Source organism: Saccoglossus kowalevskii, chromosome 2, assembly GCF_978046115.1.
Source record: "Saccoglossus kowalevskii chromosome 2, keSacKowa6.1, whole genome shotgun sequence".
In the NCBI taxonomy this organism is placed as follows: Eukaryota; Metazoa; Hemichordata; class Enteropneusta; family Harrimaniidae; genus Saccoglossus; species Saccoglossus kowalevskii.
In genome coordinates, this window is record NC_140642.1 from 33,198,105 (window position 1) to 33,223,135 (window position 25,031).

The following is a 25,031-nucleotide window of genomic DNA, read 5'->3' on the forward strand; positions in this document are numbered from 1 at the left end:
CGTAATTTCAAAATAGTATTAGTCGTTATTTTTCTATATTTATTTTAAACATGTGGGGATATAGCTCAGTGGTAGAGCATTCGACTGCAGATCGAGAGGTTCCTGGTTCGAACCCGGGTGTTCACTTCTATTTTAATGTTATGCATTTGCCAACATAAAACACTTGTGTCCAGATCATTCACTCTATCCTAAACGCTTCATTTTGTTTATGTATGAACAATTTAAGCACATTATGACGTAATTTCAAAATAGTATCAGTCGTTATTGTTCTATATTTATTTTATACATGTGGGGATATAGCTCAGTGGTAGAGCATTCGACTGCAGATCGAGAGGTCCCTGGTTCGAACCCGGGTGTTCCCTTCTATTTTAATGTTATATATTAGCCAACATAAAACACTTGTATCCATATCATTCACTCTATGCCTACCAACACTTCATTTTGTTCATGTATGAGCAATTTAAGAACATTTTTACGTAATTTCAAAATAGTATTAGTCGTTATTTACCTATATTTAGTTTAAACATGTGGGGATATATCTCAGTGGTAGAGCCTTCGACTGCAGATCGACAGGTCCCTGGTTCAAACCCGGGTGTCCCCTTTAATTTTAATGTTGTATATTAGTACAAATAAACCCCATGTATTCATATCATTCACTCTATGCCGAACAACACTTCATTTTGTTTATGTATGAACAATTTAAGCACAGTTTATACGTAATTTCAATATAGTATCAGTCGTTATTTTCCTATATTTATTTTAAACATGTTGGGATATAGCTCAGTGGTAGAGCATTCGACTGCAGATCGAGAGGTACCTGGTTCGAACCCGGGTGTCCCCTTCTATTTTAATGTTATGCATTTGCCAACATAAAACACTTGTGTCCAGATCATTCACTCTATCCTAAACACTTTATTTTGTTAATGCATGAACAAATCAAGCACATTATGACGTAATTTCAAAATAGTATCAGTCGTTATTTTTCTACATTTATTTTAATCATGTGGGGATATAGCTCAGTGGTAGAGCTTTCGACTGCAGATCGAGAGGTCCCTGGTTCGAACCCGGGTGTCCCTTTCTATTTTAATGTTATATATTAGCCAACATAAAACACTTGTGTCCAGATCATTCACTCTATGCCTAAACGCTTCATTTTGTTTATGATGAACAATTTAAGCACATTATGACGTAATTTTAAAATTGTATCAGTAGTTATTTTTCTATATTTGTTTTAAACATGTGGGGATATAGCTCAGTGGTAGAGCATTCGACTGCAGATCGAGAGGTCCCTGGTTTGAACCCGGGTGTCTCCTTTAATTTTAATGTTATATATTAGCAGAAATAAACCCCTTGTATCCATATCATTCACTGTATGCGTAACAACACTTCATTTTATTTATGTATGAACAATTTAAGCACATTATCACGTAATTTCAAAATAGTATTAGTCGTTATTTTTCTATATTTATTTTAAACATGTGGGGATATAGCTGAGTGGTAGAGCATTCTACTGCAGATCGAGAGGTCCCTGGTTCGAACCCGGGTGTCCCCTTCTATTTTAATGTTATGCATTTGCCAACATAAAACACTTGTGTCCAGATCATTCACTCTATGCCTAAACGCTTCATTTTGTTTATGATGAACAATTTAAGCACATTATGACGTAATTTTAAAATTGTATCAGTAGTTATTTTTCTATATTTGTTTTAAACATGTGGGGATATAGCTCAGTGGTAGAGCATTCGACTGCAGATCGAGAGGTCCCTGGTTCGAACCCGGGTGTCCTCTTCTATTTTAATGTTATGCATTTGCCAACATAAAACACTTGTGTCCAGATCATTCACTCTATCCTAAACGCTTCATTTTGTTTATGTATGAACAATTTAAGCACATAATGACGTAATTTCAAAATAGTATCAGTCGTTATTGTTCTATATTTATTTTATACATGTGGGGATATAGCTCAGTGGTAGAGCATTCGACTGCAGATCGAGAGGTCCCTGGTTCGAACCCGGATGTCCTCTTCTATTTTAATGTTATATATTAGCCAACATAAAACACTTGTGTCCAGATCATTCACTCTATGCCTAAACGCTTCATTTTGTTTATGATGAACAATTTAAGCACATTATGACGTAATTTTAAAATTGTATCAGTAGTTATTTTTCTATATTTATTTTAAACATGTGGGGATATAGCTCAGTGGTAGAGCATTCGACAGCAGATCGAGAGGTCCCTGGTTTGAACCCGGGTGTCCCCTTTAATTTTAATGTTATATATTAGCAGAAATAAACCCCTTGTATCCATATCATTCACTGTATGCGTAACAACACTTCATTTTATTTATGTATGAACAATTTAAGCACATTATGACGTAATTTCAAAATAGTATTAGTCGTTATTGTTCTATATTTATTTTAAACATGTGGGGATATAGCTCAGTGGTAGAGCATTCGCCTGCAGATCGAGAGGTCCCTGGTTTGAACCCGGGTTTCCCTTTCTATTTTAATGTTATGCATTTGCCAACATAAAACACATGTGTCCAGATCATTCACTCTATCCTAAACGCTTCATTTTGTTTATGTATGAACAATTTAAGCACAATATGACGTAATTTCAAAATAGTATCAGTCGTTATTGTTCTATATTTATTTTATACATGTGGGGATATAGCTCAGTGGTAGAGCATTCGACTGCAGATCGAGAGGTCCCTGGTTCGAACCCGCGTGTCTCCTTCTATTTTAATGTTATATAGTAGCCAACATAAAACACTTGTATCCATATCATTCACTCTATGCCTACCAACACTTCATTTTGTTCACGTATGAGAAATTTAAGAACATTTTTACGTAATTTCAAAATAGTATTAGTCGTTATTTACCTATATTTAGTTTAAACATGTGGGGATATAGCTCAGTGGTGGAGCATTCGACTGCAGATCGACAGGTCCCTGGTTCAAACCCGGGTGTCCCCTTTAATTTTAATGTTGTATATTAGTACAAATAAACCCCATGTATTCATATCATTCACTCTATGCCTACCAACACTTCATTTTGTTCATGTATGAGCAATTTAAGAACATTTTTACGTAATTTCAAAATAGTATTAGTCGTTATTTACCTATATTTAGTTTAAACATGTGGGGATATAGCTCAGTGGTAGAGCATTCGACTGCAGATCTGGAGGTCCCTGGTTCGAACCCGGGTGTCCCCTTCTATTTTAATGTTATGCATTTGCCAACATAAAACACTTGTGTCCAGATCATTCACTCTATCCTAAACACTTTATTTTGTTTATGCATGAACAACTCAAGCACATTATGACGTAATTTCAAAATAGTATCAGTCGTTATTTTTCTACATTTATTTTAATCACGTGGGGATATAGCTCAGTGGTAGAGCATTCGACTGCAGATCGAGAGGTCCCTGGTTCGAACCCGGGTGTCCCTTTCTATTTTAATGTTATATATTAGCCAACATAAAACACTTGTGTCCAGATCATTCACTCTATCCTAAACGCTTCATTTTGTTTATGTATGAACAATTTAAGCACATTATGACGTAATTTCAAAATAGTATCAGTCGTTATTGTTCTATATTTATTTTATACATGTGGGGATATAGCTCAGTGTTAGAGCATTCGACTGCAGATCGAGAGGTCCCTGGTTCGAACCCGAATGTGCCCTTCTATTTTAATGTTATATATTAGCCAACATAAAACACTTGTGTCCAGATCATTCACTCTATGCCTAAACGCTTCATTTTGTTTATGATGAACAATTTAAGCACATTATGACGTAATTTTAAAATTGTATCAGTAGTTATTTTTCTATATTTATTTTAAACATGTGGGGATATAGCTCAGTGGTAGAGCATTCGACTGCAGATCGAGAGGCCCTGGTTTGAACCCGGGTGTCCCCTTTAATTTTAATGTTATATATTAGCAGAAATAAACCCCTTGTATCCATATCATTCACTATATGCGTAACAACACTTCATTTTATTTATGTATGAACAATTTAAGCACATTATGACGTAATTTCAAAATAGTATTAGTCGTTATTTTTCTATATTATTTTAAACATGTGGGGATATAGCTCAGTGGTAGAGCATTCGACTGCAGATCGAGAGGTCCCCGGTTCGAACTCGGGTGTCCCCTTCTATTCTACTGTTATATATTAGCCAACATAAAACACTTGTGTCCAGATCATTCACTCTATGCCTAAACGCTTTATTTTGTTTATGATGAACAATTTAAGCACATTATGACGTAATTTTAAAATTGTATCAGTAGTTATTTTTCTATATTTATTTTAAACATGTGGGGATATAGCTCAGTGGTAGAGCATTCGACTGCAGATCGAGAGGTCCCTGGTTTGAACCCGGGTGTCCCCTTTAATTTTAATGTTATATATTAGCAGAAATAAACCCCTTGTATCCATATCATTCACTGTATGCGTAACAACACTTCATTTTATTTATGTATGAACAATTTAAGCACATTATGACGTAATTTCAAAATAGTATTAGTCGTTATTTACCTATATTTAGTTTAAACATGTGGGGTTATAGCTCAGTGGTAGAGCATTCGACTGCAGATCGAGAGGTCCCTGGTTTGAACCCGGGTGTCCCCTTTAATTTTAATGTTATATATTAGCAGAAATAAACCCCTTGTATCCATATCATTCACTGTATGCGTAACAACACTTCATTTTATTTATGTATGAACAATTTAAGCACATTATGACGTAATTTCAAAATAGTATTAGTCGTTATTTTTCTATGTTTATTTTAAACATGTGGGAATATAGCTCAGTGGTAGAGCATTCGACTGCAGATCGAGAGGTACCTGGTTCGAACCCGGGTGTCCCATTCTATTTTAATGTTATGCATTTGCCAACATAAAACACTTGTGTCCAGATCATTCACTCTATCCTAAACGCTTCATTTTGTTCATGTATGAACAATTTAAGCACATTATGACGTAATTTCAAAATAGTATCAGTCGTTATTGTTCTATATTTATTTTATACATGTGGGGATATAGCTCAGTGGTAGAGCATTCGACTACAGATCGAGAGGTCCCTGGTTCGAACCCGGGTGTCCCCTTCTACTTTAATGTTATATATTAGCCAACATAAAACACTTGTGTCCAGATTATTCACTCTATGCCTAAACGCTTCATTTTGTTTATGGTGAACAATTTAAGCACATTATGACGTAATTTTAAAATTGTATCAGTAGTTATTTTTCTATATTTATTTTAAACATGTGGGGATATAGCTCAGTGGTAGAGCATTCGACTGCAGATCGAGAGGTCCCTGGTTTGAACCCGGGCGTCCCCTTTAATTTTAATGTTATATATTAGCAGAAATAAACCCCTTGTATCCATATCATTCACTGTATGCGTAACAACACTTCATTTTATTTATGTATGAACTATTTAAGCACATTATGACGTAATTTCGAAATAGTATTAGTCGTTATTTTTCTATATTTATTTTAAACGTGTTGAGATATAGCTCAGTGGTAGAGCATTCGACTGCAGATCGAGAGGTCCCTGGTTCGAACCCGGGTGTCCCCTTCTATTTTAATGTTATGCATTTGCCAACATAAAACACTTGTGTCCAGATCATTCACTCTATCCTAAACGCTTCATTTTGTTTATGTATGAACAATTTAAGCACATTATGACGTATTTCAAAATAGTATCAGTCGTTATTGTTCTATATTTATTTTATACATGTGGGGATATAGCTCAGTGGTAGCGCATTCGACTGCAGATCGAGAGGTCTCTGGTTCGAACCCGGGTGTCCCCTTCTATTTTAATGTTATATATTAGCCAACATAAAACACTTGTATTCATATCATTCACTGTATGCGTAACAACACTTCAGTATGTTTATGTATGAACAGTTTAAGCACATGTTTACGTAATTTCAAAATAGTATCAGTCGTTATTTTCCTATATTAATTTTAAACATGTGGGGATATAGCTCAGTGGTAGAGCATTCGCCTGCAGATCGAGAGGTCCCTGGTTAGAACCCGGGTGTCTCCTTTAATTTTAATGTTATATATTAGCAGAAATAAACCCCTTGTATCCATATCATTCACTGTATGCGTAACAACACTTCATTTTATTTATGTATGAACAATTTAAGCACATTATGACGTAATTTCAAAATAGTATCAGTCGTTATTGTTCTATATTTATTTTATACATGTGGGGATATAGCTCAGTGGTAGAGCATTCGACTGCAGATCGAGAGGTCCCTGGTTCGAACTCGGGTGTCTCATTCTATTTTAATGTTATATATTAGCCAACATAAAACACTTGTATCCATATCATTCACTCTATGCCTACCAACACTTCATTTTGTTCATGTATGAGCAATTTAAGAACATTTTTACGTAATTTCAAAATAGTATTAGTCGTTATTTACCTATATTTAGTTTAAACATGTGGGGATATAGCTCAGTGGTAGAGCATTCGACTGCAGATCGACAGGTCCCTGGTTCAAACCCGGGTGTCCCCTTTAATTTTAATGTTGTATATTAGTACAAATAAACCCCATGTATTCATATCATTCACTCTATGCCGAACAACACTTCATTTTGTTTATGTATGAACAATTTAAGCACAGTTTATACGTAATTTCAATATAGTATCAGTCGTTATTTTCCTATATTTATTTTAAACATGTGGGGATATAGCTGAGTGGTAGAGCATTCTACTGCAGATCGAGAGGTCCCTGGTTCGAACCCGGGTGTCCCCTTCTATTTTAATGTTATGCATTTGCCAACATAAAACACTTGTGTCCAGATCATTCACTCTATGCCTAAACGCTTCATTTTGTTTATGATGAACAATTTAAGCACATTATGACGTAATTTTAAAATTGTATCAGTAGTTATTTTTCTATATTTGTTTTAAACATGTGGGGATATAGCTCAGTGGTAGAGCATTCGACTGCAGATCGAGAGGTCCCTGGTTCGAACCCGGGTGTCCTCTTCTATTTTAATGTTATGCATTTGCCAACATAAAACACTTGTGTCCAGATCATTCACTCTATCCTAAACGCTTCATTTTGTTTATGTATGAACAATTTAAGCACATAATGACGTAATTTCAAAATAGTATCAGTCGTTATTGTTCTATATTTATTTTATACATGTGGGGATATAGCTCAGTGGTAGAACATTCGACTGCAGATCGAGAGGTCCCTGGTTCGAACCCGGATGTCCCCTTCTATTTTAATGTTATATATTAGCCAACATAAAACACTTGTGTCCAGATCATTCACTCTATGCCTAAACGCTTCATTTTGTTTATGATGAACAATTTAAGCACATTATGACGTAATTTTAAAATTGTATCAGTAGTTATTTTTCTATATTTATTTTAAACATGTGGGGATATAGCTCAGTGGTAGAGCATTCGACAGCAGATCGAGAGGTCCCTGGTTTGAACCCGGGTGTCCCCTTTAATTTTAATGTTATATATTAGCAGAAATAAACCCCTTGTATCCATATCATTCACTGTATGCGTAACAACACTTCATTTTATTTATGTATGAACAATTTAAGCACATTATGACGTAATTTCAAAATAGTATTAGTCGTTATTGTTCTATATTTATTTTAAACATGTGGGGATATAGCTCAGTGGTAGAGCATTCGCCTGCAGATCGAGAGGTCCCTGGTTTGAACCCGGGTTTCCCTTTCTATTTTAATGTTATGCATTTGCCAACATAAAACACATGTGTCCAGATCATTCACTCTATCCTAAACGCTTCATTTTGTTTATGTATGAACAATTTAAGCACAATATGACGTAATTTCAAAATAGTATCAGTCGTTATTGTTCTATATTTATTTTATACATGTGGGGATATAGCTCAGTGGTAGAGCATTCGACTGCAGATCGAGAGGTCCCTGGTTCGAACCCGCGTGTCCCCTTCTATTTTAATGTTATATATTAGCCAACATAAAACACTTGTATCCATATCATTCACTCTATGCCTACCAACACTTCATTTTGTTCACGTATGAGAAATTTAAGAACATTTTTACGTAATTTCAAAATAGTATTAGTCGTTATTTACCTATATTTAGTTTAAACATGTGGGGATATAGCTCAGTGGTGGAGCATTCGACTGCAGATCGACAGGTCCCTGGTTCAAACCCGGGTGTCCCCTTTAATTTTAATGTTGTATATTAGTACAAATAAACCCCATGTATTCATATCATTCACTCTATGCCTACCAACACTTCATTTTGTTCATGTATGAGCAATTTAAGAACATTTTTACGTAATTTCAAAATAGTATTAGTCGTTATTTACCTATATTTAGTTTAAACATGTGGGGATATAGCTCAGTGGTAGAGCATTCGACTGCATATCTGGAGGTCCCTGGTTCGAACCCGGGTGTCCCCTTCTATTTTAATGTTATGCATTTGCCAACATAAAACACTTGTGTCCAGATCATTCACTCTATCCTAAACACTTTATTTTGTTTATGCATGAACAACTCAAGCACATTATGACGTAATTTCAAAATAGTATCAGTCGTTATTTTTCTACATTTATTTTAATCACGTGGGGATATAGCTCAGTGGTAGAGCATTCGACTGCAGATCGAGAGGTCCCTGGTTCGAACCCGGGTGTCCCTTTCTATTTTAATGTTATATATTAGCCAACATAAAACACTTGTGTCCAGATCATTCACTCTATGCCTAAACGCTTCATTTTGTTTATGATGAACAATTTAAGCACATTATGACGTAATTTTAAAATTGTATCAGTAGTTATTTTTCTATATTTATTTTAAACATGTGGGGATATAGCTCAGTGGTAGAGCATTCGACAGCAGATCGAGAGGTCCCTGGTTTGAACCCGGGTGTCCCCTTTAATTTTAATGTTATATATTAGCAGAAATAAACCCCTTGTATCCATATCATTCACTGTATGCGTAACAACACTTCATTTTATTTATGTATGAACAATTTAAGCACATTATGACGTAATTTCAAAATAGTATTAGTCGTTATTGTTCTATATTTATTTTAAACATGTGGGGATATAGCTCAGTGGTAGAGCATTCGCCTGCAGATCGAGAGGTCCCTGGTTTGAACCCGGGTTTCCCTTTCTATTTTAATGTTATGCATTTGCCAACATAAAACACATGTGTCCAGATCATTCACTCTATCCTAAACGCTTCATTTTGTTTATGTATGAACAATTTAAGCACAATATGACGTAATTTCAAAATAGTATCAGTCGTTATTGTTCTATATTTATTTTATACATGTGGGGATATAGCTCAGTGGTAGAGCATTCGACTGCAGATCGAGAGGTCCCTGGTTCGAACCCGCGTGTCCCCTTCTATTTTAATGTTATATATTAGCCAACATAAAACACTTGTATCCATATCATTCACTCTATGCCTACCAACACTTCATTTTGTTCACGTATGAGAAATTTAAGAACATTTTTACGTAATTTCAAAATAGTATTAGTCGTTATTTACCTATATTTAGTTTAAACATGTGGGGATATAGCTCAGTGGTGGAGCATTCGACTGCAGATCGACAGGTCCCTGGTTCAAACCCGGGTGTCCCCTTTAATTTTAATGTTGTATATTAGTACAAATAAACCCCATGTATTCATATCATTCACTCTATGCCTACCAACACTTCATTTTGTTCATGTATGAGCAATTTAAGAACATTTTTACGTAATTTCAAAATAGTATTAGTCGTTATTTACCTATATTTAGTTTAAACATGTGGGGATATAGCTCAGTGGTAGAGCATTCGACTGCAGATCTGGAGGTCCCTGGTTCGAACCCGGGTGTCCCCTTCTATTTTAATGTTATGCATTTGCCAACATAAAACACTTGTGTCCAGATCATTCACTCTATCCTAAACACTTTATTTTGTTTATGCATGAACAACTCAAGCACATTATGACGTAATTTCAAAATAGTATCAGTCGTTATTTTTCTACATTTATTTTAATCACGTGGGGATATAGCTCAGTGGTAGAGCATTCGACTGCAGATCGAGAGGTCCCTGGTTCGAACCCGGGTGTCCCTTTCTATTTTAATGTTATATATTAGCCAACATAAAACACTTGTGTCCAGATCATTCACTCTATCCTAAACGCTTCATTTTGTTTATGTATGAACAATTTAAGCACATTATGACGTAATTTCAAAATAGTATCAGTCGTTATTGTTCTATATTTATTTTATACATGTGGGGATATAGCTCAGTGTTAGAGCATTCGACTGCAGATCGAGAGGTCCCTGGTTCGAACCCGAATGTGCCCTTCTATTTTAATGTTATATATTAGCCAACATAAAACACTTGTGTCCAGATCATTCACTCTATGCCTAAACGCTTCATTTTGTTTATGATGAACAATTTAAGCACATTATGACGTAATTTTAAAATTGTATCAGTAGTTATTTTTCTATATTTATTTTAAACATGTGGGGATATAGCTCAGTGGTAGAGCATTCGACTGCAGATCGAGAGGCCCTGGTTTGAACCCGGGTGTCCCCTTTAATTTTAATGTTATATATTAGCAGAAATAAACCCCTTGTATCCATATCATTCACTATATGCGTAACAACACTTCATTTTATTTATGTATGAACAATTTAAGCACATTATGACGTAATTTCAAAATAGTATTAGTCGTTATTTTTCTATATTATTTTAAACATGTGGGGATATAGCTCAGTGGTAGAGCATTCGACTGCAGATCGAGAGGTCCCCGGTTCGAACTCGGGTGTCCCCTTCTATTTTAATGTTATGCATTTGCCAACATAAAACACTTGTGTCCAGATCATTCACTCTATCCTAAACGCTTCATTTTGTTTATGTATGAACAATTTAAGCACATTATGACATAATTTCAAAATAGTATCAGTCGTTATTGTTCTATATTTATTTTATACATGTGGGGATATAGCTCAGTGGTAGAGCATTCGACTGCAGATCGAGAGGTCCCTGGTTCGAACCCGGGTGTCCCCTTCTATTCTACTGTTATATATTAGCCAACATAAAACACTTGTGTCCAGATCATTCACTCTATGCCTAAACGCTTTATTTTGTTTATGATGAACAATTTAAGCACATTATGACGTAATTTTAAAATTGTATCAGTAGTTATTTTTCTATATTTATTTTAAACATGTGGGGATATAGCTCAGTGGTAGAGCATTCGACTGCAGATCGAGAGGTCCCTGGTTTGAACCCGGGTGTCCCCTTTAATTTTAATGTTATATATTAGCAGAAATAAACCCCTTGTATCCATATCATTCACTGTATGCGTAACAACACTTCATTTTATTTATGTATGAACAATTTAAGCACATTATGACGTAATTTCAAAATAGTATTAGTCGTTATTTACCTATATTTAGTTTAAACATGTGGGGTTATAGCTCAGTGGTAGAGCATTCGACTGCAGATCGAGAGGTCCCCGGTTTGAACCCGGGTGTCCCCTTTAATTTTAATGTTATATATTAGCAGAAATAAACCCCATGTATCCATATCATTCACTGTATGCGTAACAACACTTCATTTTATTTATGTATGAACAATTTAAGCACATTATGACGTAATTTCAAAATAGTATTAGTCGTTATTTTTCTATGTTTATTTTAAACATGTGGGAATATAGCTCAGTGGTAGAGCATTCGACTGCAGATCGAGAGGTACCTGGTTCGAACCCGGGTGTCCCATTCTATTTTAATGTTATGCATTTGCCAACATAAAACACTTGTGTCCAGATCATTCACTCTATCCTAAACGCTTCATTTTGTTCATGTATGAACAATTTAAGCAATTATGACGTAATTTCAAAATAGTATCAGTCGTTATTGTTCTATATTTATTTTATACATGTGGGGATATAGCTCAGTGGTAGAGCATTCGACTGCAGATCGAGAGGTCCCTGGTTCGAACCCGGGTGTCCCCTTCTACTTTAATGTTATATATTAGCCAACATAAAACACTTGTGTCCAGATTATTCACTCTATGCCTAAACGCTTCATTTTGTTTATGGTGAACAATTTAAGCACATTATGACGTAATTTTAAAATTGTATCAGTAGTTATTTTTCTATATTTTTTTTAAACATGTGGGGATATAGCTCAGTGGTAGAGCATTCGACTGCAGATCGAGAGGTCCCTGGTTTGAACCCGGGCGTCCCCTTTAATTTTAATGTTATATATTAGCAGAAATAAACCCCTTGTATCCATATCATTCACTGTATGCGTAACAACACTTCATTTTATTTATGTATGAACTATTTAAGCACATTATGACGTAATTTCGAAATAGTATTAGTCGTTATTTTTCTATATTTATTTTAAACGTGTTGAGATATAGCTCAGTGGTAGAGCATTCGACTGCAGATCGAGAGGTCCCTGGTTCGAACCCGGGTGTCCCCTTCTATTTTAATGTTATGCATTTGCCAACATAAAACACTTGTGTCCAGATCATTCACTCTATCCTAAACGCTTCATTTTGTTTATGTATGAACAATTTAAGCACATTATGACGTAATTTCAAAATAGTATCAGTCGTTATTGTTCTATATTTATTTTATACATGTGGGGATATAGCTCAGTGGTAGCGCATTCGACTGCAGATCGAGAGGTCTCTGGTTCGAACCCGGGTGTCCCCTTCTATTTTAATGTTATATATTAGCCAACATAAAACACTTGTATTCATATCATTCACTGTATGCGTAACAACACTTCAGTATGTTTATGTATGAACAGTTTAAGCACATGTTTACGTAATTTCAAAATAGTATCAGTCGTTATTTTCCTATATTAATTTTAAACATGTGGGGATATAGCTCAGTGGTAGAGCATTCGCCTGCAGATCGAGAGGTCCCTGGTTTGAACCCGGGTGTCTCCTTTAATTTTAATGTTATATATTAGCAGAAATAAACCCCTTGTATCCATATCATTCACTGTATGCGTAACAACACTTCATTTTATTTATGTATGAACAATTTAAGCACATTATGACGTAATTTCAAAATAGTATCAGTCGTTATTGTTCTATATTTATTTTATACATGTGGGGATATAGCTCAGTGGTAGAGCATTCGACTGCAGATCGAGAGGTCCCTGGTTCGAACTCGGGTATCTCATCCTATTTTAATGTTATATATTAGCCAACATAAAACACTTGTATCCATATCATTCACTCTATGCCTACCAACACTTCATTTTGTTCATGTATGAGCAATTTAAGAACATTTTTACGTAATTTCAAAATAGTATTAGTCGTTATTTACCTATATTTAGTTTAAACATGTGGGGATATAGCTCAGTGGTAGAGCATTCGACTGCAGATCGACAGGTCCCTGGTTCAAACCCGGGTGTCCCCTTTAATTTTAATGTTGTATATTAGTACAAATAAACCCCATGTATTCATATCATTCACTCTATGCCGAACAACACTTCATTTTGTTTATGTATGAACAATTTAAGCACAGTTTATACGTAATTTCAATATAGTATCAGTCGTTATTTTCCTATATTTATTTTAAACATGTGGGGATATAGCTCAGTGGTAGAGCATTCGACTGCAGATCAAGAGGTCCCTGGTTTGAACCCGGGTGTCCCCTTCTATTTTAATGTTATGCATTTGCCAACATAAAACTCTTGTGTCCAGATCATTCACTCTATCCTAAACGCTTCATTTTGTTTATGTATGAACAATTTAAGCACATTATGACGTAATTTCAAAATAGTATCAGTCGTTATTGTTCTATATTTATTTTATACATGTGGGGATATAGCTCAGTGGTAGAGCATTCGACTGCAGATCGAGAGGTCCCTGGTTCGAACCCGGGTGTCCCCTTCAATTCTACTGTTATATATTAGCCAACATAAAACACTTGTGTCCAGATCATTCACTCTATGCCTAAACGCTTATTTTGTTTATGATGAACAATTTAAGCACATTATGACGTAATTTTAAAATTGTATCAGTAGTTATTTTTCTATATTTATTTTAAACATGTGGGGATATAGCTCAGTGGTAGAGCATTCGACTGCAGATCGAGAGGTCCCTGGTTTGAACCCGGGTGTCTCCTTGTGTCCAGATCATTCACTCTATCCTAAACGCTTCATTTTGTTCATGTATGAACAATTTAAGCACATTATGACGTAATTTCAAAATAGTATCAGTCGTTATTGTTCTATATTTATTTTATACATGTGGGGATATAGCTCAGTGGTAGAGCATTCGACTGCAGATCGAGAGGTCCCTGGTTCGAACCCGGGTGTCCCCTTCTACTTTAATGTTATATATTAGCCAACATAAAACACTTGTGTCCAGATTATTCACTCTATGCCTAAACGCTTCATTTTGTTTATGGTGAACAATTTAAGCACATTATGACGTAATTTTAAAATTGTATCAGTAGTTATTTTTCTATATTTATTTTAAACATGTGGGGATATAGCTCAGTGGTAGAGCATTCGCCTGCAGATCGAGAGGTCCCTGGTTTGAACCCGGGTGTCTCCTTTAATTTTAATGTTATATATTAGCAGAAATAAACCCCTTGTATCCATATCATTCACTGTATGCGTAACAACACTTCATTTTATTTATGTATGAACAATTTAAGCACATTATGACGTAATTTCTAAATAGTATCAGTCGTTATTTTCCTATATTTATTTTAAACATGAGGGGATATAGCTCAGTGGTAGTGCATTCAACTGCAGATCGAGAGGTCCCTGGTTCGAACCCGGGTGTCCCCTTTAATTTTAATGTTGTATATTAGTACAAATAAACCCCATGTATTCATATCATTCACTGTATGCGTAACAACACTTCAGTATGTTTATGTATGAACAGTTTAAGCACATGTTTACGTAATTTCAAAATAGTATCAGTCGTTATTTTCCTATATTAATTTTAAACATGTGGGGATATAGCTCAGTGGTAGAGCATTCGCCTGCAGATCGAGAGGTCCCTGGTTTGAACCCGGGTGTCTCCTTTAATTTTAATGTTATATATTAGCAGAAATAAACCCCTTGTATCCATATCATTCACTGTATGCGTAACAACACTTCATTTTATTTATGTATGAACAATTTAAGCACATTATGACGTAATTTCTAAATAGTATCAGTCGTTATTGTTCTATATTTATTTTATACATGTGGGGATATAGCTCAGTGGTAGAGCATTCGACTGCAGATCGAGAGGTCCCTGGTTCGAACCCGGGTGTCCCCTTCTACTTTAATGTTATATATTAGCCAACATAAAACACTTGTGTCCAGATCTTTCACTCTATGCCTAAACACTTCATTTTGTTTATGTATGAACAATTTAAGCACATTATGACGTAATTTCAAAATCGTATCAGTCGTTATTTATCTATATTTATTTTAAACTTGTGGGGATATAGCTCAGTGGTAGAGCTCGACTGCAGATCGAGAGGTCCTCGGTTTAAACCCGGGTGTCCCCTTCAATTTTTATGTTATACATTAGCCAACATAAAACACTTGTGTCCAGATCATTCACTCTATGCGTAACAACACCTCAGTATGTTTATGTATGAACAATTTAAGCACATTTTTACGTAATTTCAAAATAGTATCAGTCGTTATTTTCCTATATTTATTTTTAAACATGAGGGGATGTAGCTCAGTGGCAGAGCATTCGACTGCAGATCGAGAGGTCCCTGGTTTGAACCCGGGCGTCCCCTTTAATTTTAATGTAATATATTAGCACAGATAAACCCCTTGTATCTATATCATTCACTGTATGCGTAACAACACTTCATTTTGTTTGTGTATGAATAATTTAAGCACATTATGACGTAATTTCAAAATCGTATCAGTCGTTATTTTTCTATATTTATTTTAAACTTGTGGGGATATAGCTCAGTGGTAGAGCTCGACTGCAGATCGAGAGGTCCTCGGTTTAAACCCGGGTGTCCCCTTCAATTTTTATGTTATACATTAGCCAACATAAAACACTTGTGTCCAGATCGTTCACTCTATGCGTAACAACACTTCAGTATGTTTATGTATGAACAATTTAAGCACATTTTTACGTAATTTCAAAATAGTATCAGTCGTTATTTTCCTATATTTATTTTAAACATGAGGGGATATAGCTCAGTGGTAGAGCATTCGACTGCAGATCGAGAGGTCCCTGGTTTGAACCCGGGTGTCCCCTTTAATTTTAATGTTATATACTAGCACAAATAAACCCCTTGTATCCATATCATTCACTGTATGCGTAACAACACTTCATTTTATTTATGTATGAACAATTTAAGCACATTATGACGTAATTTCAAAATAGTATTAGTCGTTATTTTTCTATATTTATTTTAAACATGTGGGGATATAGCTCAGTGGTAGAGCATTCGACTGCAGATCGAGAGGTCCCTGGTTCGAACCCGGGTGTCCCCTTCTATTTTAATGTTATGCATTTGCCAACATAAAACACTTGTGTCCAGATCATTCACTCTATCCTAAACGCTTCATATTGTTTATGTATGAACAATTTAAGCACATTATGACGTAATTTCAAAATAGTATCAGTCGTTATTGTTCTATATTTATTTTATTCATGTGGGGATATAGCTCAGTGGTAGAGCATTCCACTGTAGATCGAGAGGTCCCTGGTTCGAACCCGGGTGTCCCCTTCTATTTTAATGTTATATATTAGCCAACATAAAACACTTGTGTCCAGATCATTCACTCTATGCCTAAACGCTTCATTTTGTTTATGATGAATATTTTAAGCACATTATGACGTAATTTTAAAATTGTATCAGTAGTTATTTTTCTATATTTATTTTAAACATGTGGGGATATAGCTCAGTGGTAGAGCATTCGACTGCAGATCGAGAGGTCCCTGGTTTGAACCCGGGTGTCCCCTTTAATTTTAATGTTATATATTAGCCAACATAAAACACTTGTGTGCAGATCATTCACTCTGTGCCTAAACACTTCATTTTGTTTATGTATGAACAATTTAAGCACATTATGACGTAATTTCAAAATAGTATTAGTCGTTATTTTTCTATATTATTTTAAACATGTGGGGATATAGCTCAGTGGTAGTGCATTCAACTGCAGATCGAGAGGTCCCTGGTTCGAACCCGGGTGTCCCCTTTAATTTTAATGTTGTATATTAGTACAAATAAACCCCATGTATTCATATCATTCACTGTATGCGTAACAACACTTCAGTATGTTTATGTATGAACAGTTTAAGCACATGTTTACGTAATTTTAAAATTGTATCAGTCGTTATTTTTCTACATTTATTTTAAACTTGTGGGGATATAGCTCAGTGGTAGAGCATTCGACTGCAGATCGAGAGGTCCCTGGTTTGAACCCGGGTGTTCCCTCTATTTTAATGTTATATATTAGCCAACATAAAACACTTGTGTGCAGATCATTCACTCTGTGCCTAAACACTTCATTTTGTTTATGTATGAACAATTTAAGCACATTATGACGTAATTTCAAAATAGTATCAGTCGTTATTTTTCTATATTTTTTATACATGTGGGGATATAGCTCAGTGGTAGAGCATTCGACTGCAGATTGAGAAGTCTCTCGTTTGAACCCGGGTGTCCCCTTTAATTTTAATGTTATATATTAGCACAAATAAACCCCTTGTATCCATATCATTCACTGTATGCGTAGCAACACTTCATTTTATTTATGTTTGAACAATTTAAGCACATTATGACGTAATTTCAAAATAGTATTAGTCGTTATTTTTCTATATTTATTTTAAACATGTGGGGATATAGCTCAGTGGTAGAGCATTCGACTGCAGATCGAGAGGTCCCTGGTTCGAACACGGGTGTCCCCTTCTATTTTAATGTTATACATTAGCCAACATAAAACACTTGTGTCCAGATCATTCACTCTATGCCTAAACACTTCATTTTGTTTATGTATGAACAATTTAAGCACATTATGATGTAATATTAAAATTGTATCAGTAGTTATTTTTCTATATTTATTCAAAACTTGTGGGGCTATAGCTCAGTGGTAAAGCCTGACTGCAGATCGAGAGGTCCTCGGTTTAAACTCGGGTGTCCTCTTCTATTTTAATGTTATATATTAGCACAGATGCAATCTCTTGTGTCCATATTGTAATGGAAACCTGTGCTTTATTACATTATTAAACTACGATATTTGTTAACCTAGGTAGACCTTTCGTGTCGCCAGGTTGTGGTGGAATACTCCACTCCATATATGTATTAGATGTACGCCCATTACAGATATTAGCCTATCGGATTGAGTATATAATATCACATGACTATTTTTGATTGACATGTACACACTCTGTAATTCTGTTCGAGCAGCATGGCGTTGATGTGATGGTTCATGGAGAATATAACTACTCAATTTTCATCCAGAATCCGTGTGTGAATTGTTTTATTTAGATAACATCGTGAAGTGGTTGAACCGATGCGATATCAGGATCCGCCTGAGAAGAAAGTGCGTGCTGTGTGTCCGCTAAAACACCGTGCGACACGGTAGAAAGTGTCGTCGTTTATCGCCCCTAAATTACTAGGCCGGGTAACGTTCTTTTTGTAGTGGAGCCCCGAATAAATTCCATTACATTTGGTGGGCAGCGGTGGCATGACTGTTGAGTTGTCAAGTTTTCCGATTCTCAGCCCAAAGCAGATTTTGTGTTTGGGTATTTAATTTGGCCGCTTGTAAGTACCACGTTACCATTTCAGTACATGTTGGTCGGCCATATTTGTGTTGACTCATCAGCTTGCCAGTGGATACGAACGTTGTAATTTGGCGATTGAACGTCGGTGATTTTTTGCACACTCGATGTGGTTTCCGACAGAGAGAAAAACGAATTGTCTTCTTTTTTTCAATGTTCTGGGTATTTGAACTACAGGGTCTGCTATCACGTTGTTTATTAGCTAGGGAAATTCTATCGAGTCGGTACGGTCACGCGTCACACCTCCTTCTTGTCTAAAAATACAATAATTCTTTTTCTTCATTCTTTCTTTCATAACCGTGAGGTGATACGATTGGTCCGATCGATGTAGTATGGAGGGTTCTGATAGCGAGATTGTATTTAATGTTGACTCTGGGTTTTCTGCATCGTCACAGAAAAAGTGAGCAGTACCCCTTTGGCGGAAGCGATAAAGTACAAGAAAGTGATAAAATGAAAAGCTGGAAAAAAACTTTAGCCGATGAACAAGAACGCCTTGAAAAGGAAAATAATGAATTAAGGAAGGCGTGGCAATCTTTCTATTTGTCTGAGTCCGTATTGAAGGTAGCAGACAGAGAAAATCAACCTGTAGAGACAAGGCAGGAAAAGCATAGTGACGTGTTATTTTCACCACAAACCCCGATCATGCATAATGCTGTTTTTAAACGTGAATTTGACAAGTCTGTGAACTTTTCCCCAGAATCGACTTGTAATAAAGTGAAGGAAAATACTAGTGATGTTTCTGTGCATGCGACTAATGTTGGTGTCCCGATGTACCCTGAACAGAAACCGCCTGTTGCTATGGGAACCAAATCCAGTCATCCTATGGTTAACAGTCCCAGTCAAACGGAGCATGTTACGAGTACCTGGGCTGACAATAAATTTAGGCACACTTCATATCGTTATAAGCTGACCCCTGAACGATATTCAGGAAATGTATCATGGGATATATATCGAATCCATTTCAAGATTTACTGTGATATGCACAAACTTGAAGAAATGGAACGCAAAGAGTATTTGTTGGCATTGTTGACTGGCCCTGCACTGCAATTGTTGAATTCTCTGGATATTGAAAGTCTGACATATTCCCAACTTTGCCAAAAACTTGCTGATCGGTTTGGTTCCATAGGTAGAAGGTATATCTGTAGGTTGCGACTAAAACAGTGTGTGAGAAAAGATGGTGATTCTTTACAAGGTTTGTCACAAGAAATCAGAGAACTAGTTTTGATTGACATGTACACACTCTGTAATTCTGTTCGAGCAGCATGGCGTTGATGTGATGGTTCATGGAGAATATTAACTACTCAATTTTCATCCAGAATCCGTGTGTGAATTGTTTTATTTAGATAACATCGTGAAGTGGTTGAACCGATGCGATACCAGGATCCGCCTGAGAAGAAAGTGCGTGCTGTGTGTCCGCTAAAACACCGTGCGACACGGTAGAAAGTGTCGTCGTTTATCGCCCCTAAATTACTAGGCCGGGTAACGTTCTTTTTGTAGTGGAGACCCGAATAAATTCCATTACATTTGGTGGGCAGCGGTGGCATGACTGTTGAGTTGTCAAGTTTTCCGATTCTCAGCCCAAAGCAGATTTTGTGTTTGGGTATTTAATTTGGCCGCTTGTAAGTACCACGTTACCATTTCAGTACATGTTGGTCGGCCATATTTGTGTTGACTCATCAGCTTGCCAGTGGATACGAACGTTGTAATTTGGCGATTGAACGTCGGTGATTTTTTGCACACTCGATGTGGTTTCCGACAGAGAGAAAAACGAATTGTCTTCTTTTTTTCAATGTTCTGGGTATTTGAACTACAGGGTCTGCTATCACGTTGTTTATTAGCTAGGGAAATTCTATCGAGTCGGTACGGTCACGCGTCACACCTCCTTCTTGTCTAAAAATACAATAATTCTTTTTCTTCATTCCTTCTTTCATAACCGTGAGGTGATACGATTGGTCCGATCGATGTAGTATGGAGGGTTCTGATAGCGAGATTGTATTTAATGTTGACTCTGGGTTTTCTGCATCGTCACAGAAAAAGTGAGCAGTACCCCTTTGGCGGGAAGCGATAAAGTACAAGAAAGTGATAAAATGAAAAGCTGGAAAAAAACTTTAGCCGATGAACAAGAACGCCTTGAAAAAGAAAATAATGAATTAAGGAAGGCGTGGCAATCTTTCTATTTGTCTGAGTCCGTATTGAAGGTAGCAGACAGAGAAAATCAACCTGCAGAGACAAGGCAGGAAAAGCATAGTGACGTGTTATTTTCACCACAAACCCCGATCATGCATAATGCTGTTTTTAAACGTGAATTTGACAAGTCTGTGAACTTTTCCCCAGAATCGACTTGTAATAAAGTGAAGGAAAATACTAGTGATGTTTCTGTGCATGCGACTAATGTTGGTGTCCCGATGTACCCTGAACAGAAACCGCCTGTTGCTATGGGAACCAAATCCAGTCATCCTATGGTTAACAGTCCCAGTCAAACGGAGCATGTTACGAGTACCTGGGCTGACAATAAATTTAGGCACACTTCATATCGTTATAAGCTGACCCCTGAACGATATTCAGGAAATGTATCATGGGATATATATCGAATCCATTTCAAGATTTACTGTGATATGCACAAACTTGAAGAAATGGAACGCAAAGAGTATTTGTTGGCATTGTTGACTGGCCCTGCACTGCAATTGTTGAATTCTCTGGATATTGAAAGTCTGACATATTCCCAACTTTGCCAAAAACTTGCTGATCGGTTTGGTTCCATAGGTAGAAGGTATATCTGTAGGTTGCTACTAAAACAGTGGGTGAGAAAAGATGGTGATTCTTTACAAGGTTTGTCACAAGAAATCAGAGAACTAGTTTCTGTTGGTTATCCCGATACCAAGGGAGACATGTTTGAGCAGTTATGTATCGATGCCTACTTCAATGCAATAGATATTCCAGAAGTTCGTAGAAAAGTTAATGAAACTGCACGTAAACCAGGGTGTATGTTTGATGAAGTAGTGCATGAGAGCATATTGGAGGAGAATTATTTGACACTAACAGGTCCCAGAAAACGACCTGTTGTACGAGTTGATGGTGTTAGAGAGGACTCCTCTGACAAAATAAATGAGTTGACTGGTGTTGTGAAACAGTTGCTGCAGAGTGTTGATAAAATACAGGGTGAAATTACTACTCTGAAAAATTCAACTTCGACTCGAGATCAAGGTCAGGGGAAAGGTCAAAGATATTCCAAGGGTAAAGTCAAAAACTTGGAGTGTTGGAATTGTCACCAACCTGGACACAAACGTTATGAATGTCCTGTATTAGAAGTAAAAGAGCAAAGTTTAAACACCAGCGGACTGGGTGTACGGGTCAACCCCCCAAGTCCAAATAGGTAATAAGAGTAATGTCAGGTTGGCCCAAGGTGTTAAAAATGAAGCTACAAAGAATGATTTAAAACATGGTGGAACTACTTGGTGTGGTAAAACTAAACTATTCACTGAAGTAACAATTCAGGGTGTCAAAGGTCATATACAAGTTGACACAGGTGCCACAGATACCTTTCTTGCAGAACATTGGTTCCTCAAAATTCCAGAAAAAGATAGACCTCAGTTGAAGGTCATTCACGAGTCAGTTATTCTTGTTGGGGACAGTAAACAGGAAATTCTTGGAATGTGCCATTTAGACATTGCTTTAAATGGAAAGCATGTATTGGTACCAGTGTATATAGTAGAGTTGGAACCTTGGGACATAGGTGTCTTGGGTCTTTCTTCTATTGGGCCATTGAATTGTAAAATTGATGCTTTTAATGGAGTGTTGGAGATGGATGGACAAATTATTACATGTTCTGATAAACTTGATAATAATGTTGAGTTTAAACCTTATGTCTCGAGGATAAGTGTCACCAAAGTCACATATATCCCTGCATTGAGCGAATCTTTGGTGATTGGTAGAAAGATTAAACCACCAAGGGTTGGTGAGGTTGGGTACTACTTGAAACCATGTTATAAAACTAATGGTGGGAAAGCTACAGATATAGTCACTGCTTGTATGAAATGTGACACAGAGTGCACTGCACTGTTGGGTCTTACGGTTTCAACTAAATCCTTTGAAAATGGGATTGGTGTGTGTAACGCTATTGTGAATCCCTGGAGTACCAGAATACCTGTCCGTGTGCTCAATGTGAATGAGACTGATCAGTTCTTAAAAGCAGGTACAGTTATAGCACTTTTGCGAGTTGGGACAGGAGAAGTTGAACAGTTTGATCTGCCTGAGGGCAATGTTAATAATAGTGGTGATTGTGAAGAGATAAACACTGCTAGTTGTGAACCCTCTGTTAACAATATTTCGGAATCTTATGAGTCAATAGTTCCTAGTCATCTTCTTGAGTTGTTTAATACGGGTAGCACAGAACTGAATCTTCAGCAGAAACATGAGTTTGCTGAATTGTTGAAAAAATCCAGTGACGTATTCAGTTGTGATGATAGAGACCTTGGTAGGACAGATTTGATAAAACATAAAATCATAGTATAGGGAAATCCTGTGAGACAGGTGCCTTATCGTACACCTAGATGGAAGCAAGAGGAGATAGACAGGCAAACAAGCGATTTGCTAAAAAGAGGTTTAATAGAGGACTCTGTCAGTCCATGGTCTTCTCCTGTGGTGTTGGTAAAAAAAAAGAGATGGATCTCAACGATTGTGCGTTGACTACAGAAGATTGAATGCTGTAACAGTCAGAGACAGTTTTTCCCTCCCACGAATTGATGACATTCTAGAGTCTCTTCATGGTTCACAGTGGTTTTACATGCTGGATTTGCAATCAGGTTATTGGCAAGTGGAGGTGAAACCGAAGTCCAAGCCTTACACTGCATTTTGTACTAAAACAGGATTGTATCAGTGGAATGTTTGTCCTTTTGGTCTTGCTAATGCTCCAAGCACATTCGAACGAATAATGGAACGTTGTTTCAGTGGTCTATCATGGAAGATACTACTCTTATATCTAGATGACATAATAGTCTTTGCTAGGACCTTTGGTGATGCATTGCTTCGGCTGGAGACGGTTTTTACTCGATTAAGGCAAACAGGGTTGAAGCTAAAGCCTAACAAATGCATTCTGTTTGGTAAGATTGTAGAATTTCTTGGTCACAGGATTTCAGCAAAGGGGGTTGAAACCGATCCTAGTAAAGTAGAGGTTCTGCAAAATTGGCCACTCCTCAATCTGTATCCGAGGTACGTGCATTTATAGGTTTAGCGTCTTATTATCGGCGTTTTGTTGAAGGCTTTGCAGAGTTGTCTCGCCCATTACATGACCTGACAAAGAAGAATGTTGTTTTTAACTGGAACGAAAGATGCCAGAGTGCATTTGATAGTCTAAAGAAAGCTTTGACTACAGCCCCAATTCTAGGTTTTCCTTCTCAACATGGTACTTTTGTCCTGGACACTGATGCCAATACTGGCATAGGTGCTGTCCTCTCTCAAGTCCAGGACAACAAAGAAATTACAATTGGTTATGCTGGTCGTGTCCTGTCTGCTGCTGAACGTCGGTACTGTGTAACTAGGAGGGAGTTGTTAGCTGTAGTTAACTATGTAAAGTACTACCGGCATTATTTGTCTGGGAGACATTTCATATTGTGTACAGACCATGCATCTCTAATTTGGTTGATGCGTTTCCGTAATCCTGAAAGACAATTAGCCCGTTGGTTAGAAATGTTACAACAATTTGATTTTAAAATCATTCATAGACCAGGTGTGAAACATTCTATTGCAGATGCCCTCAGTCGACTGCCATCATATCAGTGCAAAAAATGTGGACAGATGCACCCCAGTAGCTATATTTCTGAATGTCAGCAAACGTTAGAGGAAACAAATGTGAGAACTTGTGCGTTAGATCCTAAAGCTCCAGAGTATGTACTTGTAGCAGATACAGAGCATAAGAAAGTTGTAGAAGTTGGTGATGCTGTTCAATCTCTATCTGTGAGGATGGGGACTGCAGGGAAGCCTTTGGTGGCCACGAGCATGGATTCCCCTTCTGATACTAATAAAGACCTTGATATTGGTCAGAAAAGCGAGCAGCATGATGTTGGAATACTGGTAGCAAAACCACTATGGACCAACATGGAACTTCGTGTAAAACAACTTCAGGTGGATGGTATGAAAATTTTGATTTCTGCTGTGGAAACCGGTGCAGAGAGACCTGCTTGGAAGGACATTTCATTGTTCTCACATGAGGTTAAGATGTGCTGGGCTGCATATGATCATCTGCGAGTAAATAATGTAGTTTTGTATCGC

At 36.7% G+C, this 25,031-nt stretch overlaps 63 non-coding genes across 63 annotated transcripts; all 63 read left to right on the forward strand.

Moving 5' to 3' along the window:
• The first annotated feature begins 54 nt into the window (after nt 1-54).
• On the forward strand, nt 55-126 carry TRNAC-GCA (transfer RNA cysteine (anticodon GCA)). Its single transcript has one exon. It is a non-coding gene; the product is annotated as a tRNA-Cys (tRNA).
• A 164-nt stretch (nt 127-290) lies between these two features.
• On the forward strand, nt 291-362 carry TRNAC-GCA (transfer RNA cysteine (anticodon GCA)). Its single transcript has one exon. It is a non-coding gene; the product is annotated as a tRNA-Cys (tRNA).
• A 407-nt stretch (nt 363-769) lies between these two features.
• Nucleotides 770-841, forward strand: TRNAC-GCA (transfer RNA cysteine (anticodon GCA)). Its single transcript has one exon. It is a non-coding gene; the product is annotated as a tRNA-Cys (tRNA).
• A 164-nt stretch (nt 842-1,005) lies between these two features.
• Nucleotides 1,006-1,077, forward strand: TRNAC-GCA (transfer RNA cysteine (anticodon GCA)). The gene has a single exon. It is a non-coding gene; the product is annotated as a tRNA-Cys (tRNA).
• A 164-nt stretch (nt 1,078-1,241) lies between these two features.
• TRNAC-GCA (transfer RNA cysteine (anticodon GCA)) lies at nt 1,242-1,313 on the forward strand. Its single transcript has one exon. It is a non-coding gene; the product is annotated as a tRNA-Cys (tRNA).
• Nucleotides 1,314-1,716: 403 nt separating this feature from the next.
• TRNAC-GCA (transfer RNA cysteine (anticodon GCA)) lies at nt 1,717-1,788 on the forward strand. Its single transcript has one exon. It is a non-coding gene; the product is annotated as a tRNA-Cys (tRNA).
• Nucleotides 1,789-1,952: 164 nt separating this feature from the next.
• TRNAC-GCA (transfer RNA cysteine (anticodon GCA)) lies at nt 1,953-2,024 on the forward strand. The gene has a single exon. It is a non-coding gene; the product is annotated as a tRNA-Cys (tRNA).
• A 164-nt stretch (nt 2,025-2,188) lies between these two features.
• Nucleotides 2,189-2,260, forward strand: TRNAC-GCA (transfer RNA cysteine (anticodon GCA)). The gene has a single exon. It is a non-coding gene; the product is annotated as a tRNA-Cys (tRNA).
• A 403-nt stretch (nt 2,261-2,663) lies between these two features.
• TRNAC-GCA (transfer RNA cysteine (anticodon GCA)) lies at nt 2,664-2,735 on the forward strand. Its single transcript has one exon. It is a non-coding gene; the product is annotated as a tRNA-Cys (tRNA).
• A 167-nt stretch (nt 2,736-2,902) lies between these two features.
• TRNAC-GCA (transfer RNA cysteine (anticodon GCA)) lies at nt 2,903-2,974 on the forward strand. The gene has a single exon. It is a non-coding gene; the product is annotated as a tRNA-Cys (tRNA).
• Nucleotides 2,975-3,141: 167 nt separating this feature from the next.
• TRNAC-GCA (transfer RNA cysteine (anticodon GCA)) lies at nt 3,142-3,213 on the forward strand. The gene has a single exon. It is a non-coding gene; the product is annotated as a tRNA-Cys (tRNA).
• A 164-nt stretch (nt 3,214-3,377) lies between these two features.
• TRNAC-GCA (transfer RNA cysteine (anticodon GCA)) lies at nt 3,378-3,449 on the forward strand. Its single transcript has one exon. It is a non-coding gene; the product is annotated as a tRNA-Cys (tRNA).
• Nucleotides 3,450-3,849: 400 nt separating this feature from the next.
• Nucleotides 3,850-3,920, forward strand: TRNAC-GCA (transfer RNA cysteine (anticodon GCA)). Its single transcript has one exon. It is a non-coding gene; the product is annotated as a tRNA-Cys (tRNA).
• A 166-nt stretch (nt 3,921-4,086) lies between these two features.
• TRNAC-GCA (transfer RNA cysteine (anticodon GCA)) lies at nt 4,087-4,158 on the forward strand. Its single transcript has one exon. It is a non-coding gene; the product is annotated as a tRNA-Cys (tRNA).
• Nucleotides 4,159-4,322: 164 nt separating this feature from the next.
• On the forward strand, nt 4,323-4,394 carry TRNAC-GCA (transfer RNA cysteine (anticodon GCA)). Its single transcript has one exon. It is a non-coding gene; the product is annotated as a tRNA-Cys (tRNA).
• Nucleotides 4,395-4,561: 167 nt separating this feature from the next.
• Nucleotides 4,562-4,633, forward strand: TRNAC-GCA (transfer RNA cysteine (anticodon GCA)). Its single transcript has one exon. It is a non-coding gene; the product is annotated as a tRNA-Cys (tRNA).
• Nucleotides 4,634-4,799: 166 nt separating this feature from the next.
• Nucleotides 4,800-4,872, forward strand: TRNAC-GCA (transfer RNA cysteine (anticodon GCA)). Its single transcript has one exon. It is a non-coding gene; the product is annotated as a tRNA-Cys (tRNA).
• A 164-nt stretch (nt 4,873-5,036) lies between these two features.
• On the forward strand, nt 5,037-5,108 carry TRNAC-ACA (transfer RNA cysteine (anticodon ACA)). Its single transcript has one exon. It is a non-coding gene; the product is annotated as a tRNA-Cys (tRNA).
• Nucleotides 5,109-5,272: 164 nt separating this feature from the next.
• On the forward strand, nt 5,273-5,344 carry TRNAC-GCA (transfer RNA cysteine (anticodon GCA)). The gene has a single exon. It is a non-coding gene; the product is annotated as a tRNA-Cys (tRNA).
• A 167-nt stretch (nt 5,345-5,511) lies between these two features.
• On the forward strand, nt 5,512-5,593 carry TRNAC-GCA (transfer RNA cysteine (anticodon GCA)). The gene has a single exon. It is a non-coding gene; the product is annotated as a tRNA-Cys (tRNA).
• A 153-nt stretch (nt 5,594-5,746) lies between these two features.
• Nucleotides 5,747-5,818, forward strand: TRNAC-GCA (transfer RNA cysteine (anticodon GCA)). The gene has a single exon. It is a non-coding gene; the product is annotated as a tRNA-Cys (tRNA).
• A 167-nt stretch (nt 5,819-5,985) lies between these two features.
• TRNAC-GCA (transfer RNA cysteine (anticodon GCA)) lies at nt 5,986-6,057 on the forward strand. Its single transcript has one exon. It is a non-coding gene; the product is annotated as a tRNA-Cys (tRNA).
• Nucleotides 6,058-6,463: 406 nt separating this feature from the next.
• On the forward strand, nt 6,464-6,535 carry TRNAC-GCA (transfer RNA cysteine (anticodon GCA)). Its single transcript has one exon. It is a non-coding gene; the product is annotated as a tRNA-Cys (tRNA).
• Nucleotides 6,536-6,939: 404 nt separating this feature from the next.
• TRNAC-GCA (transfer RNA cysteine (anticodon GCA)) lies at nt 6,940-7,011 on the forward strand. The gene has a single exon. It is a non-coding gene; the product is annotated as a tRNA-Cys (tRNA).
• Nucleotides 7,012-7,175: 164 nt separating this feature from the next.
• On the forward strand, nt 7,176-7,247 carry TRNAC-GCA (transfer RNA cysteine (anticodon GCA)). The gene has a single exon. It is a non-coding gene; the product is annotated as a tRNA-Cys (tRNA).
• A 164-nt stretch (nt 7,248-7,411) lies between these two features.
• TRNAC-GCA (transfer RNA cysteine (anticodon GCA)) lies at nt 7,412-7,483 on the forward strand. Its single transcript has one exon. It is a non-coding gene; the product is annotated as a tRNA-Cys (tRNA).
• A 403-nt stretch (nt 7,484-7,886) lies between these two features.
• TRNAC-GCA (transfer RNA cysteine (anticodon GCA)) lies at nt 7,887-7,958 on the forward strand. Its single transcript has one exon. It is a non-coding gene; the product is annotated as a tRNA-Cys (tRNA).
• A 167-nt stretch (nt 7,959-8,125) lies between these two features.
• Nucleotides 8,126-8,197, forward strand: TRNAC-GCA (transfer RNA cysteine (anticodon GCA)). The gene has a single exon. It is a non-coding gene; the product is annotated as a tRNA-Cys (tRNA).
• A 167-nt stretch (nt 8,198-8,364) lies between these two features.
• TRNAC-GCA (transfer RNA cysteine (anticodon GCA)) lies at nt 8,365-8,436 on the forward strand. The gene has a single exon. It is a non-coding gene; the product is annotated as a tRNA-Cys (tRNA).
• A 164-nt stretch (nt 8,437-8,600) lies between these two features.
• Nucleotides 8,601-8,672, forward strand: TRNAC-GCA (transfer RNA cysteine (anticodon GCA)). The gene has a single exon. It is a non-coding gene; the product is annotated as a tRNA-Cys (tRNA).
• Nucleotides 8,673-8,836: 164 nt separating this feature from the next.
• Nucleotides 8,837-8,908, forward strand: TRNAC-GCA (transfer RNA cysteine (anticodon GCA)). Its single transcript has one exon. It is a non-coding gene; the product is annotated as a tRNA-Cys (tRNA).
• Nucleotides 8,909-9,311: 403 nt separating this feature from the next.
• Nucleotides 9,312-9,383, forward strand: TRNAC-GCA (transfer RNA cysteine (anticodon GCA)). The gene has a single exon. It is a non-coding gene; the product is annotated as a tRNA-Cys (tRNA).
• Nucleotides 9,384-9,550: 167 nt separating this feature from the next.
• TRNAC-GCA (transfer RNA cysteine (anticodon GCA)) lies at nt 9,551-9,622 on the forward strand. Its single transcript has one exon. It is a non-coding gene; the product is annotated as a tRNA-Cys (tRNA).
• A 167-nt stretch (nt 9,623-9,789) lies between these two features.
• On the forward strand, nt 9,790-9,861 carry TRNAC-GCA (transfer RNA cysteine (anticodon GCA)). The gene has a single exon. It is a non-coding gene; the product is annotated as a tRNA-Cys (tRNA).
• A 164-nt stretch (nt 9,862-10,025) lies between these two features.
• On the forward strand, nt 10,026-10,097 carry TRNAC-GCA (transfer RNA cysteine (anticodon GCA)). Its single transcript has one exon. It is a non-coding gene; the product is annotated as a tRNA-Cys (tRNA).
• Nucleotides 10,098-10,497: 400 nt separating this feature from the next.
• TRNAC-GCA (transfer RNA cysteine (anticodon GCA)) lies at nt 10,498-10,568 on the forward strand. Its single transcript has one exon. It is a non-coding gene; the product is annotated as a tRNA-Cys (tRNA).
• Nucleotides 10,569-10,734: 166 nt separating this feature from the next.
• TRNAC-GCA (transfer RNA cysteine (anticodon GCA)) lies at nt 10,735-10,806 on the forward strand. The gene has a single exon. It is a non-coding gene; the product is annotated as a tRNA-Cys (tRNA).
• A 164-nt stretch (nt 10,807-10,970) lies between these two features.
• TRNAC-GCA (transfer RNA cysteine (anticodon GCA)) lies at nt 10,971-11,042 on the forward strand. Its single transcript has one exon. It is a non-coding gene; the product is annotated as a tRNA-Cys (tRNA).
• Nucleotides 11,043-11,206: 164 nt separating this feature from the next.
• TRNAC-GCA (transfer RNA cysteine (anticodon GCA)) lies at nt 11,207-11,278 on the forward strand. The gene has a single exon. It is a non-coding gene; the product is annotated as a tRNA-Cys (tRNA).
• Nucleotides 11,279-11,445: 167 nt separating this feature from the next.
• On the forward strand, nt 11,446-11,517 carry TRNAC-GCA (transfer RNA cysteine (anticodon GCA)). Its single transcript has one exon. It is a non-coding gene; the product is annotated as a tRNA-Cys (tRNA).
• Nucleotides 11,518-11,683: 166 nt separating this feature from the next.
• TRNAC-GCA (transfer RNA cysteine (anticodon GCA)) lies at nt 11,684-11,756 on the forward strand. Its single transcript has one exon. It is a non-coding gene; the product is annotated as a tRNA-Cys (tRNA).
• Nucleotides 11,757-11,919: 163 nt separating this feature from the next.
• TRNAC-GCA (transfer RNA cysteine (anticodon GCA)) lies at nt 11,920-11,991 on the forward strand. The gene has a single exon. It is a non-coding gene; the product is annotated as a tRNA-Cys (tRNA).
• Nucleotides 11,992-12,155: 164 nt separating this feature from the next.
• Nucleotides 12,156-12,227, forward strand: TRNAC-GCA (transfer RNA cysteine (anticodon GCA)). Its single transcript has one exon. It is a non-coding gene; the product is annotated as a tRNA-Cys (tRNA).
• Nucleotides 12,228-12,394: 167 nt separating this feature from the next.
• Nucleotides 12,395-12,476, forward strand: TRNAC-GCA (transfer RNA cysteine (anticodon GCA)). The gene has a single exon. It is a non-coding gene; the product is annotated as a tRNA-Cys (tRNA).
• A 154-nt stretch (nt 12,477-12,630) lies between these two features.
• Nucleotides 12,631-12,702, forward strand: TRNAC-GCA (transfer RNA cysteine (anticodon GCA)). The gene has a single exon. It is a non-coding gene; the product is annotated as a tRNA-Cys (tRNA).
• A 167-nt stretch (nt 12,703-12,869) lies between these two features.
• Nucleotides 12,870-12,941, forward strand: TRNAC-GCA (transfer RNA cysteine (anticodon GCA)). Its single transcript has one exon. It is a non-coding gene; the product is annotated as a tRNA-Cys (tRNA).
• A 166-nt stretch (nt 12,942-13,107) lies between these two features.
• Nucleotides 13,108-13,180, forward strand: TRNAC-GCA (transfer RNA cysteine (anticodon GCA)). The gene has a single exon. It is a non-coding gene; the product is annotated as a tRNA-Cys (tRNA).
• Nucleotides 13,181-13,347: 167 nt separating this feature from the next.
• TRNAC-GCA (transfer RNA cysteine (anticodon GCA)) lies at nt 13,348-13,419 on the forward strand. The gene has a single exon. It is a non-coding gene; the product is annotated as a tRNA-Cys (tRNA).
• Nucleotides 13,420-13,587: 168 nt separating this feature from the next.
• Nucleotides 13,588-13,659, forward strand: TRNAC-GCA (transfer RNA cysteine (anticodon GCA)). The gene has a single exon. It is a non-coding gene; the product is annotated as a tRNA-Cys (tRNA).
• A 164-nt stretch (nt 13,660-13,823) lies between these two features.
• On the forward strand, nt 13,824-13,895 carry TRNAC-GCA (transfer RNA cysteine (anticodon GCA)). Its single transcript has one exon. It is a non-coding gene; the product is annotated as a tRNA-Cys (tRNA).
• Nucleotides 13,896-14,058: 163 nt separating this feature from the next.
• Nucleotides 14,059-14,130, forward strand: TRNAC-GCA (transfer RNA cysteine (anticodon GCA)). Its single transcript has one exon. It is a non-coding gene; the product is annotated as a tRNA-Cys (tRNA).
• A 126-nt stretch (nt 14,131-14,256) lies between these two features.
• TRNAC-GCA (transfer RNA cysteine (anticodon GCA)) lies at nt 14,257-14,328 on the forward strand. The gene has a single exon. It is a non-coding gene; the product is annotated as a tRNA-Cys (tRNA).
• Nucleotides 14,329-14,492: 164 nt separating this feature from the next.
• TRNAC-GCA (transfer RNA cysteine (anticodon GCA)) lies at nt 14,493-14,564 on the forward strand. Its single transcript has one exon. It is a non-coding gene; the product is annotated as a tRNA-Cys (tRNA).
• A 406-nt stretch (nt 14,565-14,970) lies between these two features.
• TRNAC-GCA (transfer RNA cysteine (anticodon GCA)) lies at nt 14,971-15,042 on the forward strand. The gene has a single exon. It is a non-coding gene; the product is annotated as a tRNA-Cys (tRNA).
• Nucleotides 15,043-15,209: 167 nt separating this feature from the next.
• On the forward strand, nt 15,210-15,281 carry TRNAC-GCA (transfer RNA cysteine (anticodon GCA)). The gene has a single exon. It is a non-coding gene; the product is annotated as a tRNA-Cys (tRNA).
• A 403-nt stretch (nt 15,282-15,684) lies between these two features.
• On the forward strand, nt 15,685-15,756 carry TRNAC-GCA (transfer RNA cysteine (anticodon GCA)). Its single transcript has one exon. It is a non-coding gene; the product is annotated as a tRNA-Cys (tRNA).
• Nucleotides 15,757-16,160: 404 nt separating this feature from the next.
• Nucleotides 16,161-16,232, forward strand: TRNAC-GCA (transfer RNA cysteine (anticodon GCA)). The gene has a single exon. It is a non-coding gene; the product is annotated as a tRNA-Cys (tRNA).
• A 167-nt stretch (nt 16,233-16,399) lies between these two features.
• On the forward strand, nt 16,400-16,471 carry TRNAC-GCA (transfer RNA cysteine (anticodon GCA)). Its single transcript has one exon. It is a non-coding gene; the product is annotated as a tRNA-Cys (tRNA).
• A 164-nt stretch (nt 16,472-16,635) lies between these two features.
• Nucleotides 16,636-16,707, forward strand: TRNAY-GUA (transfer RNA tyrosine (anticodon GUA)). The gene has a single exon. It is a non-coding gene; the product is annotated as a tRNA-Tyr (tRNA).
• A 164-nt stretch (nt 16,708-16,871) lies between these two features.
• On the forward strand, nt 16,872-16,943 carry TRNAC-GCA (transfer RNA cysteine (anticodon GCA)). Its single transcript has one exon. It is a non-coding gene; the product is annotated as a tRNA-Cys (tRNA).
• Nucleotides 16,944-17,107: 164 nt separating this feature from the next.
• On the forward strand, nt 17,108-17,179 carry TRNAC-GCA (transfer RNA cysteine (anticodon GCA)). Its single transcript has one exon. It is a non-coding gene; the product is annotated as a tRNA-Cys (tRNA).
• Nucleotides 17,180-17,346: 167 nt separating this feature from the next.
• TRNAC-GCA (transfer RNA cysteine (anticodon GCA)) lies at nt 17,347-17,418 on the forward strand. Its single transcript has one exon. It is a non-coding gene; the product is annotated as a tRNA-Cys (tRNA).
• Nucleotides 17,419-17,819: 401 nt separating this feature from the next.
• Nucleotides 17,820-17,891, forward strand: TRNAC-GCA (transfer RNA cysteine (anticodon GCA)). Its single transcript has one exon. It is a non-coding gene; the product is annotated as a tRNA-Cys (tRNA).
• Nucleotides 17,892-25,031: the final 7,140 nt, after the last annotated feature.